This window comes from Canis aureus, chromosome 10 (genome assembly GCF_053574225.1).
Source record: "Canis aureus isolate CA01 chromosome 10, VMU_Caureus_v.1.0, whole genome shotgun sequence".
Classification (NCBI taxonomy): Eukaryota; Metazoa; Chordata; class Mammalia; order Carnivora; family Canidae; genus Canis; species Canis aureus.
Genome location: NC_135620.1, coordinates 10,536,030 through 10,561,922, shown reverse-complemented (window position 1 = coordinate 10,561,922; position 25,893 = coordinate 10,536,030). Strand labels below are relative to the sequence as shown.

The 25,893-nt window shown below is 39.1% G+C and overlaps 1 protein-coding gene across 3 annotated transcripts in view; it reads right to left on the bottom strand.

Moving 5' to 3' along the window:
- LOC144321967 (uncharacterized) overlaps positions 1-25,893 on the bottom strand; it is a 381,290-nt gene that overhangs the window by 1,419 nt on the left and 353,978 nt on the right. Inside the window, exon 6 of one of the 3 annotated variants that reach the window (XR_013387509.1) lies at positions 13,447-13,563. The exons of the other annotated variants lie outside the window; for them this stretch is intronic. The gene's annotated coding sequence lies outside the window, so the exon portion shown is untranslated. The remainder of the gene's footprint in view (positions 1-13,446; positions 13,564-25,893) is intronic. 3 annotated transcript variants of the gene reach the window in all.

Below are 25,893 nucleotides of genomic sequence, written 5' to 3'. Positions count from 1 at the left end.
TTTTTTCCCACCAGAGTAAGTGCTCTTTGAGGACAGGGACAAAACATTAATCATTGCCTACCTGAAACTTAACACATTGACCAGTGAATCGTAGAACTTAAATGTAGGCTTTGAAAACTATAAATAAGTCCACAGGTATACTTTATGCTTTTAAAGGAGATTGATATTTTTCTCTTCAAAATATTGATATGTTTCTCTGTAAAATTAAATGGTGCATTTATTTTTCGTATACCTCAATATATGGTTCTTACACTTTAGATGTAATATAAGGGCCTATACTCCCAACTGTGTGGTGATAGGAAAACGATGGCTGTTCTCTTGTAAGTAAATGATTATTTCTGTTAGATCCTCTGTTATCTCATATATCAATTAATATATATATTTATATATATATATTTGCAATGTAAGATTTTTTGTCATTTATTCTGTTTTTTAAAGATTTTATTTATTCATGAGAGACAGAGAGGGAGACAGAGGCAGAGACACAGGCAGAGGGAAAAGCAGGCTCCATGCAGGAAACCCCATGCAGGACTCGGTCCTGGGACTCCAGAATCATGCCCTGGGCTGAAGGCAGGCACTAAACTGCTGAGCCACCCAGGGATCCCTGGTTTTGAATAACCATCTTTGGAAAGGTGATAGAAGTTACCACAATGAGTACCATGTGCAGAAAAATACCATGGAAAAAAATAATGTTATTTTTATTTAGAAATGTTATGTTTTATTTAGAATGTTATCTTTATTTAGAAAGATAATGAATCTACGATGGTTTGCAGAATTGGTTTAACAATATCTTAAATATGCAGTTTAGTAGAACTATATAGTGCATGTACAGTGTTAAATTTGTTATATAATATACATAGTATATATTAATACACAGTAATAATAACTGTATATATTATGTTTCATTATACAAGACATGTACTATGTATATTCTGTACATAATATATATGCTATTCATTTATTGTAGTAAACCAATACGTGTATATTTGTGCCTAAATGATATATACACACATATTATTGAACTTGAAAGAAAAATAATTTATTTCAAGGCCCTTATTAGGCTCTTATTTGTTTCTTTATTTTTAAACTTTATTTCTTCATGAGAGACACAAAGAGAGAGGCAGAAACATAGGCAGAGGGAGAAGCAGGGTCCCTGCGGGGAGCCCAATGCAGAACTTGATCCCAAGACCCTGGAATCATGACCTTATCTGAAAGCAGATGCTCAGATACAAAATCAGTGCCCAGAAATCAGTGGCATTTCTATACACTAACAATGAGATTGAAGAAAGAGAAATTAAGAATCAATTCCATTTACAGTTGCACCCAAAAGCATAAGATACCTAGAAATAAACCTAACAAAAGGGGTAAAGGATCTATACCCTGAAAACTACAGAACACTTCTGAAAGAAATTGAGGAAGACACAAAGAGATGGAAACAATATTCCATGCTTATGGATTGGAAGAATTAATATTGTGAAACTGTCAATTACCCAGGGCAAGTTACATGTTTAATGCAATCCCTATCAAAATACCATGAACTTTCTTCAGAGAGTTGGAACAAATAATCTTAAGATTTGTGTGGAATCAGAAAAGACCCCCAAATAGCCAAGGGAATACTGATAAAGAAAACCAAAGCTGGGGGCATCACAATGCCGGATTTCAAGTTGTACTACAAAGCTGTGATCACCACTACAGTGTGGTACTGGCACAAAGACAGACACATAGATCAATGGAACAGAATAGAGAACCCAGAAATGGGCCCTCAACTCTGTGGTCAACTAGTTTTTGACAAAGCAGGAAAGACTATCCACTGGAAAAAGGACAGTCTCTTCAATAAATGGTACTGAGAAAATTAGCCACGTGCAGAAGAATGAAACTAGACCATTCTCTTACACCATGCACAAAGATAAACTCAAAATGGATGAAAGATCTAAATGTGAGACAAGAATTCATCAAAATCCTAGAGGAGACCACAGGCAACACCCTTTCTGAACTTGTCAACAGCAACTTCTTGCAAGATGCATCTATGAAGGCAAGGGAAACAAAAGCAAAAATGGACTCTTAGGGCTTAATCAAGATAAAAAGTTCTGCACAGAAGCAAAAGAAACAGTCAACAAAACTCAAAGACAACCTACAGAATGGGAGAAGATATTTGCAAATGACATATCAGATAAAGGACTAGTATCCAAGATCTATAAAGAACTTATTAAACTCAACACCAAAGAAACAAACAATCCAATCATGAAATGGGCAAAAGACATGAACAGAAAGTTCACCAAAGAAGACATAGACATGGCCAACAAGCACATGAGAAAATGCTCCGCATCCCTTCCCATCAGGGAAATACAAATCAAAACCACAATGAGATATCCCCTCACACCAGTGAGAATGGGGAAAATTAACAAGACAGGAAACAACAAATATTGGAGAGGATGTGGAGAAAGGAGAACCCTCTTGCACTGTTGGTGGAAATGTGAACTGCTACAGCCACTCTGGAAAACTGTGTTGAGGTTCCTCAAAGAGTTAAAATAGATCTGCCCTACGACCCAGCAATTGCACTGCTGGAGATTTACCCCAAAGATACAGATGCAGTGAAAAGCCGAGACACCTGCACCCCAATGTTTATAGCAGCAATGTCCACAATAGCCAAACTGTGGAAGGAGCCTCGGTGTCCATCGACAGATGAATGGATAAAGAAGATGTGGTTTATGTATACAATGGAATATTACTCAGCCATTAGAAACGACAAATACCCACCATTGGCTTCGTTGTGGATGGAATTGGAGGGTATTATGCTGAGTGAAGTGAGTCAATCAGAGAAGGACAAACATTAGATGGTTTCATTCATTCAGGGAATATAAAAAATAGTGAAAGGGATTATAGGGGAAAGGAGAGAAAATGAGTGGGAAATATCAGTGAGGGTGACAGAACATGAGAAACTCCTAACTCCGGGAAACGAACAAGGGGTAATGGAAGGGGAGGCGCTCGGGGGGATCAGGTGACTGGGTGACGGGCACTGAGGGGGGCACTTGACGGGATGAGCACTGGGTGTTATACTATATGTTGGCAAATAGAAGTCCGATAAAAAAAATACCAAAAAAAAAAAAAAATGAAGGCAGATGCTCAACCACTGAGCCACCCAGGTGCCCCTCTGCTTTCTTCTAATTATGATACAAAACAGTTAATATAATTAAGATAGGTGGGGATGTATCAAGGTCAATAATATTATTGACCCAATTGATGGGTCAATAATCCCATCTACTGATAGTGAGGAAAGAAATAGAGTAAAAAATCTGGCTATGTAGGTTTCAGAGGTGATATTGTAAAGTCTAAGGGTGAACACATGGGAAGAAGTTGAGGATGACTTGGGCTGATGATTAGTTATTGTCCATGTGAGTTTATTTGACCACAGTGCTGTCCCCTGTGGTAGAACCTCGGCATCCTACTGGGGCATCTTGGCAGCAGAGTACCTGTGTCCCTTTTCTCTTTATGGCCCCTCTGCAGTTATGGCTGACTCTAAGCAAGCTTAAACTGGAATACTAGTCTTTTGAACATGATGCAAGAGTTTAAATTCTCATATATAATGTTTGCCTTGGACATTAGTACATTAATAATCTTGGAACATCATAGCTAAAGACAGCCTTCAGAAGCTGAAAACTGTACTCATATTTTCACCATAATGTGCATTCAGTTAACTGTCTCATCATGTAAGCACAACTCTTTTATTGAAAACTGTGTGCTTTTTTAATTGTTTTTGAACAGAATTATCTTCTTGGCATCTTTCATGTGGAATGTGTCACTAGAGACTGTTGCTGTTAGAAAAAAAAAATTAAAATGGGAAAGACAGGACAATATTTGTGCCCTCTAACTCATACTTGAAAATAGGACAGATTCCACCTTTTTTTTTTTCCCTCTTTACTGTGAACATTATATAAAGACAAAAAAGATGAGGCAATAGGATGCAATGGAGTACAGAGCGATTTTATCATTGATGTCTGTTTAGAAAGCAAGAGCATAGAATTCAGTATCAAAATACACTATAGCTCTCCCTTGTAACATGTTCCTACTTGATTCTTGAGTGGAATAAACACTAAAAGAGGTTGAACAGAATCCCAAGAGTGCAAGGATACATTTTCCAGGGAAATAAGCCCCTACAACTGTATTTTATTTTATGTTTCAAAAATGGAAAAGATCTTCTATATACATAGCCATATCATGCTGAAATAGGCCACATCCACATGTTTATTTTTTAAAAAGGTTTACAGATCTTTGGGTGATAGGTATGGATTCTTTTGCCAGATACATGTATTTTGTAAGTCATAATCTTCTGTAAATTGACCAAATTTTAGATGCAATCTTCGGTTAATCCATTTGCAAGAATTAAATAATCAAGATCTATTTTAGGGGCTCATTCAGAGGGCTTAGATGTGGGGACCTTTGATGTATGGGATTATCTAAATCTGTTTGATTAAATGACCTAGAACTACACAGACAAAGCTAGAATGGTACAGACATGCTTTTCTTCTGTAATAAGGAGCTGGAAGCCCCTTCTCCCCACATCATCCTTTAGTGTATATTCATTGATTTTCCTTAGAAATATATGTGAAATTAGTATATATACAATTTAGGCCAGAGAATCAATCTTACTATTTTGATTTGAATTCTCTAATCCAAATGTGCAGAAATTGCATTTTCAAGCCCTGCATAGTAAACATAAGTAAATATATATTGATAATCCTCTGTAGGGATCCCTAATTTACTGGGGTGGTGCTTACATGATGCCGAGGATAGTACTATGAAAGTGAATCTTAAACTTTTGAGACTGTAAGTACTATTCAAGCTGCATAACATGATCTGTGTGTAAGAAAAATCAATATACTGAAAAGAAAACCTGACTGCTCCAGACAGGCTATTTTCAATCTGTAATTTGATTTTAATGAGGGCTTTTTATTTAAATTACAGTCTTTCTCTTTTTTTATATAGTTTTAAGAAGTTGTAATGAATGAGGACTTTTCCATATTATATAAGGTGCCGGATACTTGGGATGATTTATTGTAGAATAACATGACTGATAAAGACTAAAACAATTGAGTGGTCATAAAGTAGCTTTTTCCCTTTGCAGGTGAGTCAAGATAGGAACTTCAGCTTTAGTTAGTCTCAGGAATAATTTTAAGATGCCTCCTAGTAAGCCTCTATTTTAGTTTGAAGAGAACTCAAGACTGCTTGGGGATATAAAGCTAGGGAATAAAAATGCTCTTGTGCTGGAAAAAGTGGAAAACCAATAGAAGAGAATAAAAAATAGGATATGGCTGACCTAAAATAGATAAGCTCACAATTGACATTACTGAAAATCCAGGAAATTAGAAAAAAAAAAAAAAAAAAAAACTGGAAAATCTATGCAGAAGCTCATTATCTCATACCCCAAAAGAAAGTGATTTTGATTAATATTGAAAACTTGACTCATTAAGCTGACTGTGTGTTATCTTTTTCATAAATTTGCATAGAAATGAAGAAAGTCAGACCCACTTTGCAATACAGGAATGTTGTATTTTGTCCTACAGAGAAGCTTGAAGAATTGTACCGTGGAGCATAGGGGGCAAGCTGGCGGAAGAGTAGGGTCCCCAAATCACCTGTCTCCACCAAATTACCTAGAAAACCTTCAAATTATCCTGAAAATCTATGAATTCGGCCTGAGAATTAAAGAGAGAACAGCTGGAATGCTACAGTGAGAAGAGTTCGCGCATCTATCAAGGTAGGAAGACGGGGAAAAAGAAATAAAGGAACAAAGGCCTCCAAGGGGGAGGGGCCCCGCGAGGAGCCGGGCTGAGGCCGGGGCGAGTGTCCCCAGGACAGGAGAGCCCCGTCCCGGAGACGCAGGAGCTGCACCGACCTTCCCGGGGGAAAGGGGCTCGCGGGGAGTTGGAGCAGGACCCAGGAGGGCGGGGATGGCCTGGGGTCCCGGGGACACTAACAGACACCTGCGCCCGGGAGAGTGCGCCGAGCTCCCTAAGGGCTGCAGCGCGCACGGCGGGACCCGGAGCAGCTCGGAGGGGCTCGGGGGCGGCTCCGCGGAGGGGGCTGCGGGGCGGGAGCAGCTCGGGGGGCTCGGGGGCGGCTCCGCGGAGGGGGCTGCGGGGAGGGAGCGCGAATCCACCAGCGCAGGCCCCGGAGCACAGGGCGCCGGGACACAGCCCAGGATCCGGCCTCCCCGGGACAGGCAGAGGCCGGGAGGGCCCAGGACAGCGAGGACGCTCCTGCCCCAGCTGAGCAGATCAGCGGCCCCGCCCCGGAGCCTCCAGGCCCTGCAGACGGAGAGCTCCGGAGTTCCTGCGGGGGCTGAATCCAGGTTTATAGAGCTGCCCCGCCACTAGGGCTGTTCCTCCTGCAGCCTCACGGGGTAAACAACCCCCACTGAGCCCTGCACCAGGCAGGGGCACAGCAGCTCCCCCAACTGCTAACACCTTAAAATCAGCACAGCAGGCCCCTCCCCCAGAAGACCAGCTAGACTGACTGACAACTTCCAGGGGAAGCCAAGGGACTTAAAGTACACAGAATCAGAAGATACTCCCCCGTGGTTCTTTTTTTTGTTTTGTTTTGTTTTTTTTTTTTTTTTGTTTTGCTTTTTGATTTGTTTCCTTCCCCCACCCCCTTTTTTTCTCCTTTCTTTTTCTTTCTCTTTTTCTTCTTTTTTTTTTTTCGTTTTTTTTTCATCCCTTTTTTTTCTCTTGCTCTTTTCTTTCCTTCTTTCTCTCCTCTCTTTTTCTCTTTTTCCCAATACAACTTGCTTTTGGCCACTCTGCACTGAGCAAAATGACTAGAAGGGAAACCTCACCTCAAAAGAAACAATCAGAAACAGTCCTCTCTCCCACAGAGTTACAAAATCTGGATTACAATTCAATGTCAGAAAGCCAATTCAGAAGCACTACTATACAGCTACTGGTGGCTCTAGAAAAAAGTATAAAGGACTCAAGAGACTTCATGACTGCAGAATTTAGAGCTAATCAGGCAGAAATTAAAAATCAATTGAATGAGATGCAATCCAAACTAGAAGTCCTAACGACGAGGGTTAACGAGGTGGAAGAATGAGTGAGTGACATAGAAGACAAGTTGATAGCAAAGAGGGAAACTGAGGAAAAAAGAGACAGACAATTAAAAGACCATGAAAATGATTAAGGGAAATAAACGACAGCCTGAGAAAGAAAAACCTACGTTTAATTGGGGTTCCCGAGGGCGCCAAAAGGGCCAGAGGGCCAGAATATGTATTTGAACAAATTCTAGCTGAAAACTTTCCTAATCTGGGAAGGGAAACAGGCATTCAGATCCAGGAAATAGAGAGATCCCCCCCCTAAAATCAATAAAAACCGTTCAACACCTTGACATTTAATAGTGAAGCTTGCAAATTCCAAAGATAAGGAGAAGATCCTTAAAGCAGCAAGAGACAAAAAAATCCCTGACTTTTATGGGGAGGAGTATTAGGGTAACAGCAGACCTCTCCACAGAGACCTGGCAGGCCAGAAAGGGCTGGCAGGATACATTCAGGGTCCTAAATGAGAAGAACATGCAACCAAGAATACTTTATCCAGCAAGGCTCTCATTCAAAATGGAAGGAGAGATAAAGAGCTTCCAAGACAGGCAGCAACTAAAAGAATAGGTGACCTCCAAACCAGCTCTGCAAGAAATTTTAAGGGGGACTCTTAAAATTCCCCTTTAAGAAGAAGTTCAGTGGAACAATCCACAAAAACAAGGACTGAATAGATATCATGATGACACTAAACTCATATCTCTCAATAGTAACTCTGAATGTGAACGGGCTTAATGACCCCATCAAAAGGAGCAGGGTTTCAGACTGGATAAAAAAGCAGGACCCATCTATTTGCTGTCTACAAGAGACTCATTTTAGACAGAAGGACACCTACAGCCTGAAAATAAAAGGTTGGAGAACCATTTACCATTCGAATGGTCCTCAAAAGAAAGCAGGGGTAGCCATCCTTATATCAGATAAACTAAAATTTACCCCAAAGACTGTAGTGAGAGATGAAGAGGGACACTATATCGTACTTAAAGGATCTATTCAACAAGAGGACTTAACAATCCTCAATATATATGCCCCGAATGTGGGAGCTGCCAAATATATCAATCAATTATTAACCAAAGTGAAGAAATACTTAGATAATAATACACTTATACTTGGTGACTTCAATCTAGCTCTTTCTATACTCGATAGGTCTTCTAAGCACAACATCTCCAAAGAAACGAGAGCACTGTTTCTAAATGATACACTGGACCAGATGGATTTCACAGATATCTACAGAACTTTACATCCAAACTCAACTGAATACACATTCTTCTCAAGCGCACATGGAACTTTCTCCAGAATAGACCACATATTGGGTCACAAATCGGGTCTGAACCGATACCAAAAGATTGGGATTGTCCCCTGCATATTCTCGGACCATAATGCCTTGAAATTAGAACTAAATCACAACAAGAAGTTTGGAAGGACCTCAAACACGTGGAGGTTAAGGACCATCCTGCTAAAAGATAAAAGGATCAACCAGGAAATTAAGGAAGAATTAAAAAGATTCATGGAAACTAATAAGAATGAAGATACAACCGTTCAAAATCTTTGGGATGCAGCAAAAGCAGTCCTAAGGGGGAAATACATCGCAATACAAGCATCCATTCAAAAACTGGAAAGAACTCAAATACAAAAGCTAACCTTACACATAAAGGAGCTAGAGAAAAAACAGCAAATAGATCCTACACCCAAGAGAAGAAGGGAGTTAATAAAGATTTGAGCAGAACTCAACAAAATCGAGACCAGAAGAACTGTGGAACAGATCAACAGAACAAGGAGTTTGTTCTTTGAAAGAATTAATACGATAGATAAACCATTAGCCAGCCTTATTAAAAAGAAGAGAGAGAAGACTCAAATTAATAAAATCATGAATGAGAAGGAGAGATCACTACCAACACCAAGGAAATACAAACGATTTTAAAAACATATTATGAACAGCTATACGCCAATAAATTAGGCAATCTAGGAGAAATGGACGCATTCCTGGAAAGCCATAAACTACCAAAACTGGAACAGGAAGAAATAGAAAACCTGAACAGGCCAATAACCAGGGAGGAAATTGAAGCAGTCATCAAAAACCTCCCAAGACACAAGAGTCCAGGGCCAGATGGCTTCCCAGGGGAATTTTATCAAACGTTTAAAGAAGAAACCATACCTATTCTCCTAAAGCTGTTTGGAAAGATAGAAAGAGATGGAGTACTTCCAAATTCGTTCTATGAGGCCAGCATCACCTTAATTCCAAAACCAGACAAAGACCCCACCAAAAAGGAGAATTACAGACCAATATCCCTGATGAACATGGATGCAAAAATACTCAACAAGATACTGGCCAATAGGATCCAACAGTACATTAAGAAAATTATTCACCATGACCAAGTAGGATTTATCCCTGGGACACAAGGCTGGTTCAACACCCGTAAAACAATCAATGTGATTCATCATATCAGCAAGAGAAAAACCAAGAACCATATGATCCTCTCATTAGATGCAGAGAAAGCATTTGACCAAATACAGCATCCATTCCTGATCAAAACTCTTCAGAGTGTAGGGATAGAGGGAACATTCCTCGACATCTTAAAAGCCATGTACGAAAAGCCCACAGCAAATATCATTCTCAATGGGGAAGCACTGGGAGCCTTTCCCCTAAGATCAGGAACAAGACAGGGATGTCCACTCTCACCACTGCTGTTCAACATAGTACTGGAAGTCCTAGCCTCAGCAATCAGACAAATCTAAAATTTTCAATAGCCAAACTGTGTAAGGAGCCTCGGTGTCCATCGAAAGATGAGTGGATAAAGAAGATGTGGTTTATGTATACAATGGAATATTACTCAGCTATTAGAAATGACAAATACCCACCATTTGCTTCAACGTGGATGGAACTGGAGGGTATTATGCTGAGTGAAGTAAGTCAGTCGGAGTAGGACAAACATTATATGTTCTCATTCATTTGGGGAATATAAATAATAGTGAAAGGGAATATAAGGGAAGGGAGAAGAAATGTGTGGGAAATATCAGAAAGGGAGACAGAACGTAATCTAAATTTTTCAATCTAAAATTGAAAGATAGGCAACTTCAAAGAGACTTACCTTCAGTAGAGAAGAGAGGAAGACATGGCTGCACAATACATGAGGGGGAAAATATCAGCTAAAATTTTTAATAAATTGTTAAATTTAATAAATTGTTAAAGACTGAATGTGGTCTAGCAGGAAATTGTAGAATGCATTCCTACAGAAGGTAAAAGGGGAATTGGCATCCAATTACAAGGCTATGAAGCATAGTAAGTATTGAGGGAAAATGCTGAGGGCTGTGCTGGACCCTGGAGAAAGCTTCCCAGTGTGGGCAAGCCTGGAAAAGGGGGCCAGCTCCCAGTAGTGCAGATGCTGAAGCTTTGCATGGATCCTTCTCCCCTATGGATGAAATTTTTAAGGCACCTTATCTTGCTGAGAGCAGCAAGTAAAGACATAAAGAAGCAAGGAAGAGGAAAAAGAAGTCTCTGTTTGAGAGGGTTCCTCTGGAGTTTTCTTGTAGATAATGATGGATGTTGCTTTGGCAGAAAACCAGCCAGGGTTCTCTGTTCCTGCTCTACCCCTAGCTTGAGGCTATGCCCATGCATCTGCACATTAGATGATCTTGAATTTTACTTAGCACTTACCAGCCTAGTGGGAGGAATTTATGAGAGTAGGGAGCCTGAGTCCCATAGGTAAGGCTTTCTCTCTACTTCCCCTTCCCCTAGCAGTGGTATTTCTAATGATCAGGGCCCAGGATAGAGGAGGTGAAGGAATTAGCTTCCTGGGAGAAGAGTATTCTAGGCCACCAGAAGCTTTCAGTATAAGGACTTAAACAGGGACTTGCCTATTTTATTCAAGGTATATCAAGGAAGTCAGTGTGGCTAGAATGTAATTTACACAGCTTCATCATGTGAGACCTTAGATATCACTAGAAGGTCTTTGACATTGACTCTGATGGAAAAGAGAATTATTGGTAATTTTAAACAAGGAAGTGACTTGATCTGACTTCTGATTTAAAAGAATTATTTTGGCAGCTGCAAGAAGGTAAAATCAGGATGAGTGGGTAGGAGGCTAGTGTTAAAATTCAGGAGAGGTCATAAGCTGCTGGAAACAGAATGGTGGCTGTGCAAACAGTGAATGAATGGATTTTGAATATGGAACCATCATGATACTTTAATGGACATCAGATGTGCAGTGTGACTATAATGTTATAAATACATGTAAAGTTTTTGCTTTGGGTTTGCCTTAAGACTTCCTAGAATTACTTAAATATATAATAACCTATTTTAAACTGATGCTTTGGATGCCTTCAAAACTCTACATTTTTACTCTTACTCCCATCATATTTTATGTTTTTCATGTTGTATTTGATATCTTTATCTTTATATCCATTAAGTAATGATTGCAGTTGTAGTTATTTTTACTAATCTTTTTAACTTAAATACTAATTTCAAAAGTTATTATCTACTACCGTTCATATATATTTGGTACTATCTTGTATTTTCTCTTGTTGTTGATGTTCTGTGTTAGCGTATTCTTTACCTGACTACAACAAGCGTGTTTATGAACATTATTTTGGACTTTTTTTCAAGTAAATCACTTATATCTGTTTTGTTAAAGATTTTTTCTGTTTCACCTTCTTCTTTCACTTGGACCATATTCCTCTGTTTCTTCATTTTCATTGCCTCACTATGTTGGTTCTGTCTCTCCTCTCCCCGATGTGGCGGAGTGGCCTCCTGTAGAAGACGAACTAATCATTCAGCCATGCCCTTTAACTTGGTTGACTTTCACACCTTTGCATTTGTCAGACCAGCTTTATTTGGTTTTTCATGGCTCCCAGTAGTTGATGGTTTGCCAAGACCTGTCCTTGTCACAAATGAGGGGATTTCATTCAGCACCTTGATTCAAGCTTATCTGAAGCCAGAACCTCAGGAGCAGCTTTAATAATATGCAGATAAATACAGGGACCACAAGCATAAGCTCCCTGACCACCAGACTCAGGTGATTAAGAAGTATCCCCTAGGAGTAAGCTGTTACAATTGCACACCAGATACACAAAAGGAGGAGCCAGATGCATACCAATGCTCCCTCCCAGGAGACCCTGTTGTACTAAAGCATGGCACAAGGAGAGTGTAAAGAAGCCCCTACCCACTGAGAATCTCTGGAAAGGATTATGGTTAGCCTTTAGTTATGTGTTTAATTAGAAGCCTGCACCTCAGGTCCCAGCTATGAAGATAAGTTAACAGGCCTCTTTCATAGAAAAACTGAGCTCCTGGATCTATTACCTCTTGCTGTGCCCTGGAAAGTGTGCCAGGATGCCCCTATATGTGTGTTACATTAGATGCCTGCCTCTCTGTTGCTTTAAGATAAGCAAATGAGCCTATTTAATGTAAAATTAAACATTTGGTTGCCTTGTCATTAGCTGCTGCTTACTTTGGATTTAGGGTGTGTCATTGTGAGTGTGAGGTACTTGTAGAGCTATATCTCACTTCGCTATAGCTGGTGGATCTCATGATGTGAGCCCCATTAGTTTTCAAAGCTAGATGTCTTGGACACTTGTTTCTCAGCGTAAGTCTTAAAAGTTGGGATGCTGGGTTTGGAAATCAAACCTTTCATCTCAGGGAGAAGTTCCAGACTGAGTTCGATCGTCATTGTAGATTGCTATGCCAAGAGTGGAATTGGTGGCAAAGTTATATTTCTGCCTCTCCTACCTCCTTTGATATACATTTTTTTTTCTTGTTGGCCTAATGTGCAGGAGTCACTCATCTAGTTTTGATGTTTGGGTTTCCATCCCACTTTCCCTAATAAAATTGTTTCATATATAGCTATAGCTTGAGTATATCTTTGGGAAGAGATGATTGCAGAATCTTTGTGTCACCATCTTATACCAGAATCCATATCTCATTTTATTTATCCATTCAGGTGCCAGTAGACATTGAGATTTTTCCACATCTTGGCTATGTGAATAGTACTGCAATGAACATGGGAGCCCTAAAGTCTTTATGAGATCCTTACTCACTTGTTTTGGGTATGTATCCAGAAATGGGATTCCTATGTCATATGGTAGTTCTAATTTAAATTTTTTGAGGAACTTGCACACTGTTTTCCATAGATGTTGCACCCCTTTGTGTTTCTACTAACAGGGCACAACAATTCTAATTTCTCCACATACTTGCCACATTTTTTATTAATAATAGCCTCCCTGCTAGACAAGTGATATTTCAGACTGGTTTTGATTAGTGATGCTGAACATTTTTTCATAATAGAGGTGTCGACCATTTGTCTTTTTTTGGAAAGATGACTATGATGTCTTTGGCCCATTTTTTAATTAGGTTACCATCTTTGTTTGTTACTGACTGAATGATTGTAGGATTTCCTTCTGTATTCTGAAGATGAATGTCTTATCAGATAGATGGTTTGTAGATATTTTATTTTATTCCAGATGTTGCCTTTTTGCTCTCTTGATTGTTTGCTCTGTAGAAGAGAATAAAAATTACTATAATTAGAACTGAAAGGGTGTTTTTAACAAGCAGATAGGAGAATTGAATATCTGATTTTGTATTCATATTTCTTAAATGTCAATGGGTCATTTGAGGAACACAAAATATATAATGAAATCATTGAAATACATTGACAGATTTACATTTAAATTATACCTTGAGTATTTCAAAGGCAGAGGATTTTTCTGAAATGCTGCTGAAATATCTACTAGTCTCTTCCAACTTTAAAGCAGCAGGAATTCTCATATTAGGTAGATTGTTTCAATACTGGCAATAACTTTAAAAGTTACAAAGTTTATTTTAAGAAGTTGGCAACACTCAAATAACCAAACTAATCATTTTAGTCTACTTCTTGAGACAAAGCATGAAACACAGATTTTCAAATAAGAAAACCCCTAGAATTGATACCTAAAACAGATGAAAGAAACATTCTGGTATTTTCTCTTTCAAAAATTTACCTATTTATTCTAGAGAGAGAAAGCACAGCGGGAGGGGCAGAGGGATGGGAAGAAAGAGTCTCAAGAAGACTCTTTGGTGAGCATGGAACTTGTCCTGGGCTCAATCTTACATCCCTGAGATCATGACCTGAGCCAAAACCAAGAGTCAGACACATAGCCAGCTAGGCCACCTGGGCAACTAAAAGAAACATTCTGCCTTAAGCAGGCTTCTAGAACTAACACCAGTTGAATACTCCCACTCCTGACTTTTCTCTCTAGCATGCCAAACCCAGTTTGAAATATCCTGTGATAGAGAAGAATAAATCACTTTGGTTTATTTAATAAACTACATCACACCTGTAGATCTATTCTGCAGATAATCTCAGAAGATGCTAAAAATGGCATTCAACATCTTAGAAAACTTGAAATTGAAGGAGATTGTTCAATTTAGTAAAAGACCTCTATTTTAAACAACGAATAATTATCATGCATGTTGCCAAAATAATGTAATCTCAGCCAAAATCTCAAGTCCATTTTCATTTGATTTTAATGAAAGAATTCTGAAGTTTTTCTGAAAGGATAAAACAGCAAGCAGCTAATAACATGAAAAAAAGAGGAAAAAGGGACTTGTCAGTTAGATTGTAGAGCATATAATAAAAATATACAGGGAGTGTAACCCTGATATATGAATTTTTAATGGATTATTAAAATTCATATATATAAATTATATGGACATAATTTTATATAATTACATGTATGAATATATATATATACATATGTACAAAATACATGAATACATATATACAAAACCAATGGGGAAAAATTCAAAATTAGTTATCTGTGGGGAGAAAAAAATCATGTTTTAAAAACTCAAACGTGGGGATCCCTGGGTGGCGCAGCGGTTTAGCGCCTGTCTTTGGCCCAGGGTGCGATCCTGGAGACCCGGGATCGAATCCCACGTCGGGCTCCCGGTGCATGGAGCCTGCTTCTCCCTCTGCCTGTGTCTCTGCCTCTCTCTCTCTCTCTCTCTCTCTCTCTGTGTGACTATCATAAATAAATAAAAAATTAAAAAAATAAAAAATAAAAAAAAATAAAAACTCAAACGCTAAAAATGTCTACCACATTCCAAAACAGTCCAGAGCACTAAATAAAAAAAAAAATTGAGAGCATTCAAGCCTAATGTTTATTAAAGTTCTCATTAATTTATCAAATATATCTGTGAACAATTACTTTCAAGTTGAATAGTAACCTTGTTAAGACAGAAGTATGAAATTATGAAGAAATGATTAAAATACTACACATTAAAGTCAAATAGCTGTTTATTAAGAAAAGGAATGAAAACGAAAATAAAACAACCACCCCCAATATGCACAAAGGTTAATGTCCTAAATATATAGAGACCCTAGTAACCCAACACACGAGTGAGCCCTAAAGCAAAGGATAGCCTTAGGATGGCTGTGATTGGCTCGTGTAGGTTAATAGATAGTAATGAGTGCCCCTCCTACTATGGTGGGGATGGTGATAGTGGTATGTATGCATGTACATACATATCATGCATGATAGAGGTGAGTATGCATGTGTGAGGATGGAATTTATGGAGATCTTTGTACTTAGCTCTTATTTTACTAAACTGTTCCCTTTAGAAGATAAAATAAGTATCATCCAGACAACATATTAAATACTTGTTCAAGACCAATAGTGATCAAAGAAACACAATTTAGTGTTAAGCTCATGTACGTTTCTGTGCAATTAAAATGATAGTAATAAAATTATGTACATATATATGATACATATACATTTATATATATATATTTGGATTATTGGTGAGGTTGTACATTGTAAGCTTCCATATACTATTACAAGGCATATAAATTGGTACAACTTTTTTGGATGGCACTTTGAGACTATCAACATCCTTGATGTGTTCCTGCCCATAGAGCATTTCTACTCTTTCAAATCTCTTACAAAACTAACACAGCATAGAAAACAATTTATACTTGAGGATACTCACTGGGGCATTGTTTACAAAAGCAAAATGTAAAACAACCTGTATGTTCAACAATAATAACATGGTAGGATAATGTATGATATTTCTTTAAAAAATTTTTAATTTCAATTAATATGCAGTGTATTATTAGATTCAGAGGTAGAGTTCAGTGATGCATTAGTATTACATAATACCCACTGCTCATCACACCGCACGCCCTCCTTAATGCCCATCACCCAGTTACCCCATGCCCCCACCAACTCCTCTCCAGCGACCCTCAGTTTGTTTCCTATGGTTAAGAGTCTCACATGGTTTGTCTCCCTCCCTGAGTTCATCTTGTTTGTATTATACTTCTGTATGTTTGAATGTCTTATGACTAATTAGAAGCTTATTTAAAAACATAATGACATAGGGAAGAACTTGAAGTATTGTTTATGGAACAGAGCAGAAAGCTTATATATACTGTATTAATTTTTTTAAAGATTTTTTTTTTCATGAGAGACACAGAGAGAGAGGCAGAGACAGGCTGAGAGAGAAGCAGGCTCCATGCAGGGAGCCCAATGTGGGACTCGATCCCCGGACTCCAGGATCACACCCTGGGCCAAAGGCAGGCACTAAACTGCTGAGCCACCCAGGAATCCCCCTGTATTAATTTTTTATTGCTGATTATAAATTACCATGAATTTAGCAACTTAACACACATTTATTATCTCATTTTGGACCAAGCTAAACTGGGTCCACTTTCCTGCGTCTCCTAGGACTCTTGGCTGGGCTACTCTCCTTCCTGGGCTCAGGGTCCCTTTTCAAGCTCAAGGGTTAGTTTCAAAATTCAGTTTCTTGGAGACAGAGGTCTGCGGTCTCCCTTGTTTGCGGTTGGTCAGCCAGGGTCTTGTCTGAACAAGTAGCCGGTCCTGCAGCTGCTGGTTGTGGGGCTCGCTCACAGTGCCCCTTACAACAGGGCAGCTTACTTCAAAGCCAGCGTGAGCAGCTTCCCCTGCACTCGGCAGACACAGAGTCCTGTTTAATGTGACATAATTCTGATAGAAGCGATGCATTACCATTGCCATGCAACATAACTAATTAAGAGAGTGACTGTCTCATCACCTTTACCATGTTGTATTGGCAAGAAGCAAGTGACGAGGAAGGGGGTTATACAAAGGCACATCTTTTCTTAATATTTTATTTATTGGGACGCCTGGGTGGCTCAGTGGTTGAGCGTCTGCCTTTGTTTGGCTCGGGGTGTGATCCCGGAGTCCCGGGATCGAATCCCACATCAGGCTCCTTGTATGGAGCCTGCTTCTCTTCCCTCTCCCTCTCTCTCTCTGCCTCTCTCTGTGTCTCTTGTGGATAAATGATAAATTAATTATCTGAATAACTAATCAATTCATTTATAATGGATTAATTGTGATTATTATGTAATTAATTATTGGTATTAATATAATATAAATATGAATTAATACATGATAAAATAAAATAATTTAAATTAATTATTTTATCATTTATTCATGAGAGACACAGAGAGGAGACAGGGACATAAGCAGAGGGAGAAGCAGGTTCTATGAAGGGAACCCATGCTGGACTCAATCCCAGGACCCCAAGATCATGACCTGAGCCAAAGGCAGGCACCACTCAACCGTTGAGCCACCCAGATGCCTCACAAGGGCACATCTTCTTTTTTTTTTTTTTTTAATAATAAATCAAATGGTTTTATTTTATTTTTATTTTTTTTAAAGATTTTATTTATTTATTCATGAGAATACACAGAGAGGAGAGAGAGAAGCAGAGACACAGGCAGAGGGAGAAGCAGGCTCCATGCAGGGAGCCCGATGTGGGACTCGATCCCGGGTCTCCAGGATCACACCCTGGGCTGAAGGCGGCGCTAAACCGCTGAGCCACCGGGGCTGCCCCAAGGGCACATCTTCTTGAGGTTCATCTTAGAATTCTGCTTAGCACATAGGATGTGCTTTTGTTTTTCGTAAATATGATTGTCATTGTATATGTATACAAGTGGGATTATAGACAAAAGTTACTGAGCATGAGTGTGGATTGAGTACATCAAATATTTTGTTTTTATAATGAGTATAAACTCTGATTTTTTTCAAATAGTTCCTTGACTGATAGTAATGAATTGTTCAACTCTTCATCATGTTAAATACACTAGTACTTTGTATTTTCCTCTTTACCGAAGGTCATTTTGTTTTATAATACCAATTATCTTTATTTGCTTTTTATATATATATATACACACACACAGAGCAAATAAAGATATATATAAATGATATTATTAAAATATAAAAGTAATACAAGAATAAAATTATTAATATATACATACATATACATGTATGTATTTATGTACATACATAGAAACAGCTTCATCTCACTTTTAAAAAGAGGACAGAAACAAATACTTCAGAGTTACAAAAGTGTAAATTAGAGCTATTGACTTATTTTAATTATTATTTTAAAATCTTTAAATACATTTTATTGGAGGATACTAATATTGCAATACAAATGTAATTTTGCATTATATTATATCCCAGTGCTTATAAATCTTGATATTCATCACTGTCACCATAGGAAATTGGTGAAATTCTAATTCTGGCTTCACCTCTTTCTTTTTTTTTTTTTTTTAAACCTAGTTTTAGGGGCAGAGTATGTTGATAATGTTCTGTTTTGTATTTTTCCATAAGGATTCTTTTTAACATTTTGAGCTGGAAGTACTTACTTAATACTGCCTTGACATACCAGGTAAGCACTTGGATGTTTGAATCTGGAGTTAGCCTGCAGGAGGTACATAAATCCATTCCACTGAATGGGAGCATGTAAGTAGAGCAATTTCAGTGAAATGATGAAGATTTAAGTCACATAGCATTGCAGCATCAGTGAGACATGAGGAATTGAAGGAATTTGCTGGAAAGAAATGTGAGGGAAAGAGCAGACCTCACAGAAGAAGTTAATAATATTGTAGAGGGATAAATGACTGAAAAAAATATTTGAAAGGGAAAAAGTGAGATTCATGTCCAAAATGTAAATAAGATATTTATGGAGAAATAAGTATACTTGGTTTAGGAACAAGGGAATTCCTGTCTGATAGCTTTATTACCTCAGTAAATCATAAAGTTCCTCCATTTCTCTGTACTTTTTAAAATAGTAATATTGCAAAGAATTCCCAATAATATCTCCAGGATTTCATCAGGGTTGAAAATTAAGTAATGTTTTCTTATACTAATCACATATTAAGCAAGTTTTAGGGATAGTGTATTTTGAGAAAGGTATTTTTTTTCTTGATTCCTGTCCTGTGTCCTGAGCAAGTGAAGTATTTTAAATACTTTGCTATTTTATTTTCTATGTAGATTAATATATTTGCCTTGGAGAAGAATTAAAACTAAAAGACGTTTGTTCCTAATCCCTAGGCCTAAAATATTTTATTCTCGTTTCTGGAAAAAGTGTTACTTAGGCAATATATTTTACTTAAAATATGCTTTGCTAAAATGTCACTGGTCACACACATCTAGGAATAGGAGTTGGCCACATACACAATTTGATAAGGTCAAACTCTGCTCACACTATCACCTTCATGTCTCTAGACAATTTGTTGAAATTCTCACACGTCTCCTTTTTTTATGTTAGCACTTTCAGAAGCATTACTAAGTGGAAATACTCAGTGGATGGACTAATGCATTGATAGGATTACTTTCAGTTTTTATTTTAGCACATACTTCATCCAGTGAACTCTTCCTCAGAATTCAAATGAGGTGAAGTAGAACAAGTCTAATCTGAGACCATTTGAATGAAGGAACCAGGAGCAACTTTGGCAAATCAGCAAATCAGTTACTGGTTGGGGAATACAGGCTTTTAGGAAAGATGCCCAGGGATCTTGAACTTTCAAGGACAGTTTGAAACAGACACTGAATGTTTCAAGGAAACAAGGAAGACAAAGAATAATTCATGGGCTTCTAAGTATTAAAGAAGAACTGAATTCTTCATGTTCAGTTTTATTAAATATATCAGTATTTGGTATATAAAGCATTGTCTGACCCCAGCCTACTTCCACAGAACCTCCTACTCCTCTCTCTTTTCCTCACTTTGTGTAGACAGGTGTGCCTTTGTTCTGTTCCTCTGCTGCTCCAAACTCACTACAGTCCATCCCTTTGTACACTCTGGTATCTCCACTTCCCTTTATTTCTGTCACTCTTATGAATTCTTGAGGTCTCCATCAGGGTGTCTTCAAAGAGAAACAATCCTGACCCACATCTAAGTTCATTCATCCATTTTCTCTCAAATGGCCTGTTTTTGCTTTTCCTTTAAAATACTTTAACAGGGGCATTTGGGTAGCTCAGTGGTAAAAGCATCTGCCTTTGGCTCAGATCGTGACCCCGGGGTCCTAGAATTGAGTCCTGCATCAGGCTCCTTGTTTCTTCCTCTGCCTATATCTCTGCTTCTCTCTCTGGGTCTCTCATAAATAAATAAATCTGTTAAAAAATATTTAACAATTTTAATTATATACTTCTTCCACTAAGATTTGTCTTATTAACTGAGCTCTATTGCCAAATTCATCATTGTACACTCAGTGCTTAGTTGATTAAATTAGTACTTAACCTTTATGGAATGAATAGGTTTAGCAGAACATCTTAGGTAAAAAATTTTAATAAGAAATGGATACATATAACTCTAATATTCTCATCCCTCCCTTGTAGTGAAGTTCAGGAAGAAGGCAATGGAGTTGGCCTGATGCTGGCAGGACCAGGGTTTTATTTCTGAAGCCATCTCTGATGATAAAACTGACTGATCACATCTAGCTTGAAATTTGCAATGGATAATTTTGCCTTTACGTTTTCCATGGTAATTATTACACTGGCATTTTAAGTTCATCATAAAAGATAGTGACATGTAATGTTAGGCACACAGAAATATGCCTCCAAACATACAATTAGAATTTCTGAAGCAATACATGGATGTTCCGACTCCCTAGAAGTAGCCCAAGGCATATTCATCTGTATCAAATGTGGAGAAAAGGATTTCTTTACAGATGACTTGGTCTTGACTTTGGCCAAAAGGTCAATTTTGTTGAATTTGTTTCTTGGTTGAAAATCAAAAACTAGAAGAAGACTAGACTATGAGAAATATCTTTAAAATAAAGAAGGCAAGTTTGAAAATTTTTGAAGGCATCCCTGTGATAACCTTAAACAGTCTTTTCTTTCTGAAATTCTATGATCGTTTTTATCTATTTGATTTATGGAATGACAACTATATATTGTTAGGGTTTATAATGATTTGTATCCTAGGCCATTAAACATAGGATTTTTTTTAAGTGCCTACTTTCTGTTTTGAATAAAGGTGGTTCATCTTTGTCATGTAAAGGGCACAGATAGAAAATGTCAGCATAAGGCAAAGTTTACCATGGAATGCTTAAAATTCGTGCCCATATGACCTCGCACCTCCCAGCTCTCTGTATAGCATAATGAGGTGTGTAGATGTCAGTACCACTAGACTATGCAAAGTGTTCTGGTAAAGGAGTCATTATTCTATATATTTATAAGAGAACCAGGAGGGAGCCATGCATGCGACAATGAGTGTTTGCTGGGAACATGGCTTCATTTAAAAGGGGGAGCAACAGATATGAGAAAAAAGAATCTGTATAAAATACCTCTTAAAAAAAGATTTACTTTAGAGAGAGAAATTGGGTAGGAAAGGAGAAGGGACAGAGGCAGAAGGAGAGAGAAACTTAACCAGACTGCACAGAGCACAGAGCCCCATGCTCTATGGAGCACTCTCCATCTCAGAACCCTGAGATCACGATCTTAGCAGAAACCAAGAACTGGAATCTTAACCAACTGTGCCACCCAGGCACCTGGAAAACACATCTTTTAGCAACCAGAGACTTTTCTTCTTTGTTGAGCTGGCTCAGGTCTGCCAAAGAAAAATGCAGTAAGGGAAGGAAGGGGGGAGGGGCAAGAGGGCGGAAGAGTAGGGTCCCCAAATCACCTGTCCCCACCAAATTACCTAGATAACCTTCAAATCATCCTGAAAATCTACGAATTCGGCCTGACATTTAAAGAGAAAACAGCTGGAATGCTACAGGGAGAAGATTTCCTGCTTCTATCAGGTAGGAAGACGGGGAAAAAGAAATAAAGAAACAAAAGGCCTCCAAGGGGGAGGGGCCCCGCGAGGAGCCGGGCCGAGGCCGGGGCGAGTGTCCCCAGGACAGGAGAGCCCCGTCCCGGAGAAGCAGGAGCTGCACCGACCTTCCCGGGGGGAAAGGGGCTCGCGGGGAGGTGGAGCAGGACCCAGGAGGGCGGGGATGGCCTCGGGCTCCCGGGGACACTAACAGACACCTGCACCCCGGGAGAGTGCGCCGAGGTCCCTAAAGGCTGCAGCGTGCACGGCGGGACCCGGAGCAGCTCGGGGGGTGGGGGCGGGGGTGGAGGCGGTGGGGGGGGGGGGCTCGGGGGCGGCTCCGCGGAGAGGGCTGCGGGGCGGGAGCGCGAATCCGACAGCACAGACCCGGGCACAGGGCACCGGGACACAGCCCAGGATCCCGCCTCACATAAAATTCTGCTTCAGGAGAAGGTATATGGAGAAATGTATATAAAACTTAGGCTGTAGAAACCTAAAAAAATATTTTATTACGTATAAATATTCCTAAAAGCATCCTGTCTGCAAAGACAACAATGCAGAATGATGCTATGTATTCCTAATTAATAAGCAGAAATGTACCAGGGAGGCATCCCTGTCTTCTTTGGAAGAAGCTCTTGAAAGATCTGAATGAGAAGATAAAATATCTAAGAAATGTGGAAATATATTTTCGGAAAGGAAGTTTGGGCCATCTCTTTCTATCTTTCCAAACAGCTTTAGGAGAATAGGTATGGTTTCTTCTTTAAACGTTTGATAGAATTCTCATGGGAAGCCATCTGGCCCTGGACTCTTGTGTCTTGGGAGGTTTTTGATGACTGCTTCAATTTCCTCTCTGGTTATTGGCCTGTTCAGGTTTTCTATTTCTTCCTGTTCCAGTTTTGGTAGTTTGTGGCTTTCCAGGAATGCGTCCATTTCTTCTAGATTGCCTAATTTATTGGCGTATAGCTGTTCATAATATGTTTTTAAAATCGTTTGTATTTCCTTGGTGTTGGTAGTGATCTCTCCTTTCTCATTCATGATTTTATTAATTTGAGTCTCCTCTCTCTTCTTTTTAATAAGGCTGGCTAGTGGTTTATCTATCTTATTAATTCTTTCAAAGAACCAACTCCTGGTTCTGTTGATCTGTTCCACAGTTCTTCTGGTCTCGATTTCGTTTGGTTCTGCTCGAATCTTTATTAACTCTCTTCTTCTCCTGGGTGTAGGATCTATTTGCTGTTTTTTCTCTAGCTCCTTTATGTGTAAGGTTAGCTTTTGTATTTGAGTTCTTTCCAGTTTTTGAATGAATGCTTGTATTGCGATGTATTTCCCCCTCAGGACTGCTTTTGCTGCATCCCACAGATTTTGAACGGTTGTATCTTCATTCTCATTAGTTTCCATGAATCTTTTTAATTCTTCCTTAATTTCCTGGTTGACCCTTTCATCTTTTAGCAGGACGGTCCTTCACCTCCACGTGTTTGAGGTCCTTCCAAACTTCTTGTTGTGATTTAGTTCTAATTTCAAGGCATTATGGTCTGAGAACATGCAGGGGACGATCCCAATCTTTTGGTATCGGTTCAGACCCGATTTGTGACCCAGTATGTGGCCTATACTTTAGAAAGTGCCATGTGCACTTGAGAAGAATGTGTATTCAGTTGAGTTTGGATGTAAAGTTCTGTAGATATCTGTGAAATCCATCTGGTCCAGTGTATCATTTAGAAACAGTGCTCTCGTTTCTTTGGAGATGTTGTGTTTAGAAGACCTATCGAGGGTAGAAAGAGCTAGATTGAAGTCACCAAGTATAAGTGTATTATTATCTAAGTATTTCTTCACTTTGGTTATTAATTGATTGATATATTTGGCAGCTCCCACATTCGGGGCATATATATTGAGGATTGTTAAGTCCTCTTGTTGGATAGATCCTTTAAGTATGATATAGTGTCCCTCTTCATCTCTCACTACAGTCTTTGGGGTAAATTTTAGTTTATCTGATATAAGGATGGCTACCCCTGCTTTCTTTTGAGGACCATTTGAATGGTAAATGGTTCTCCAACCTTTTATTTTCAGGCTGTAGGTGTCCTTCTGTCTAAAATGAGTCTCTTGTAGACAGCAAATAGATGGGTCCTGCTTTTTATCCAGTCTGAAACCCTGTGCCTTTTGATGGGGTCATTAAGCCTGTTTACGTTCAGAGTTACTATTGACAGATAGGAGTTTAGTGTCATCATGATATCTATTCAGTCCTTGTTTTTGTGGATTGTTCCACTGAACTTCTTCTTAAAGGGGAATTTTAAGAGTCCCCCTTAAAATTTCTTGCAGAGCTGGTTTGGAGGTCACCTATTCTTTTAGTTGCTGCCTGTCTTGGAAGCTCTTTATCTCTCCTTCCATTTTGAATGAGAGCCTTGCTGGATAAAGTATTCTTGGTTGCATGTTCTTCTCATTTAGGACCCTGAATATATCCTGCCAGCCCTTTCTGGCCTGCCAGGTCTCTGTGGAGAGGTCTGCTGTTACCCTAATACTCCTCCCCATAAAAGTCAGGGATTTCTTGTCTTTTGCTGCTTTCAGGATCTTCTCTTTATCTTTGGAATTTGCAAGCTTCACTATTAAATGTCGAGGTGTTGAACGGTTTTTATTGCTTTGGGGGGGGGGGATCTCTCTATTTCCTGGATCTGAATGCCTGTTTCCCTTTCTAGACTAGGAAAGTTTTCAGCTAGAATTTGTTCAAATACATATTCTGGCCCTCTGTCCCTTTCGGCGCCCTCGGGAACACCAATTAAACGTAGGTTTTTCTTCCTCAGGCTGACGTTTATTTCCCTTAATCTATCTTCATGGTCTTTTAATTGTTTGTCTCTTTTTTCCTCAGCTTCCCTCTTTGCCGTCAACTTGTCTTCTATGTCACTCACTCATTCTTCCACCTCGTTAACCCTCGTGTTAGGACTTCTAGTTTGGATTGCATCTCATTCAATTGATTTTTAATTTCTGCCTGAGTGGATCTAAATTCTGTAGTCATGAAGTCTCTTGAGTCCTTTATGCTTTTTTTTAGATCCACCAGTAGCTGTATAATAGTGCTTCTGAATTGGCTTCCTGACATTGAATTTTAATCCAGATTTTGTAACTCTGTGGGAAAGAGGACTGTTTCTGATTCTTTCTTTTGAGGTGAGGTTTTCCTTCTAGTCATTTTGCTCAGTGCAGAGTGGCCAAAAGCAAGTTGTATTGGGAAAAGGAGAAAAAGAGAGGAGAGAAAGAAGGAAAGAAAAGAGGAAGAGAAAAAAAAAACGAAAAAAAGAAAAAAGAAGAAGAAAAAGAAAGAAAAAGAAAGGGAAAAAAAGCGTGGGGGAAGCAATCAAATCAAAAAGCAAAACAAAAAAACAAAACAAAACAAAAACAAAAAAAACAAAAAACAAAAAACCCATGGGGGAGTATCTTCTGATTCTGTATACTTGAAGTCCCTTGACTTCCCCTGGAACTTGTCCGTCTACCTGGTCTTCTGGGGGAGGGGCCTGTTGTGCTGATTTCAGGTGTTAGCACTTGGGGGAGCTGCTGTGCCCCTGCCTGTTGCAGGGTTCAGTGGGGTTGTTTACCCCATGAGGCCCCAAGAGGAACAGCCCCAGTGGCAGGGCCAGCTCTGGAGCCCTGGAGTCAGCCCCTGCAGTAACTCCAGAGCTCTCCGTCTGCAGGGCCTGGAGGCTCCGGGCGGGGCAGCTGATCTGCTCAGCACAAGGCTCTCAGCTAGTGTGAGAAAGGTACACATCAGACTCAGTTATAATCTTAT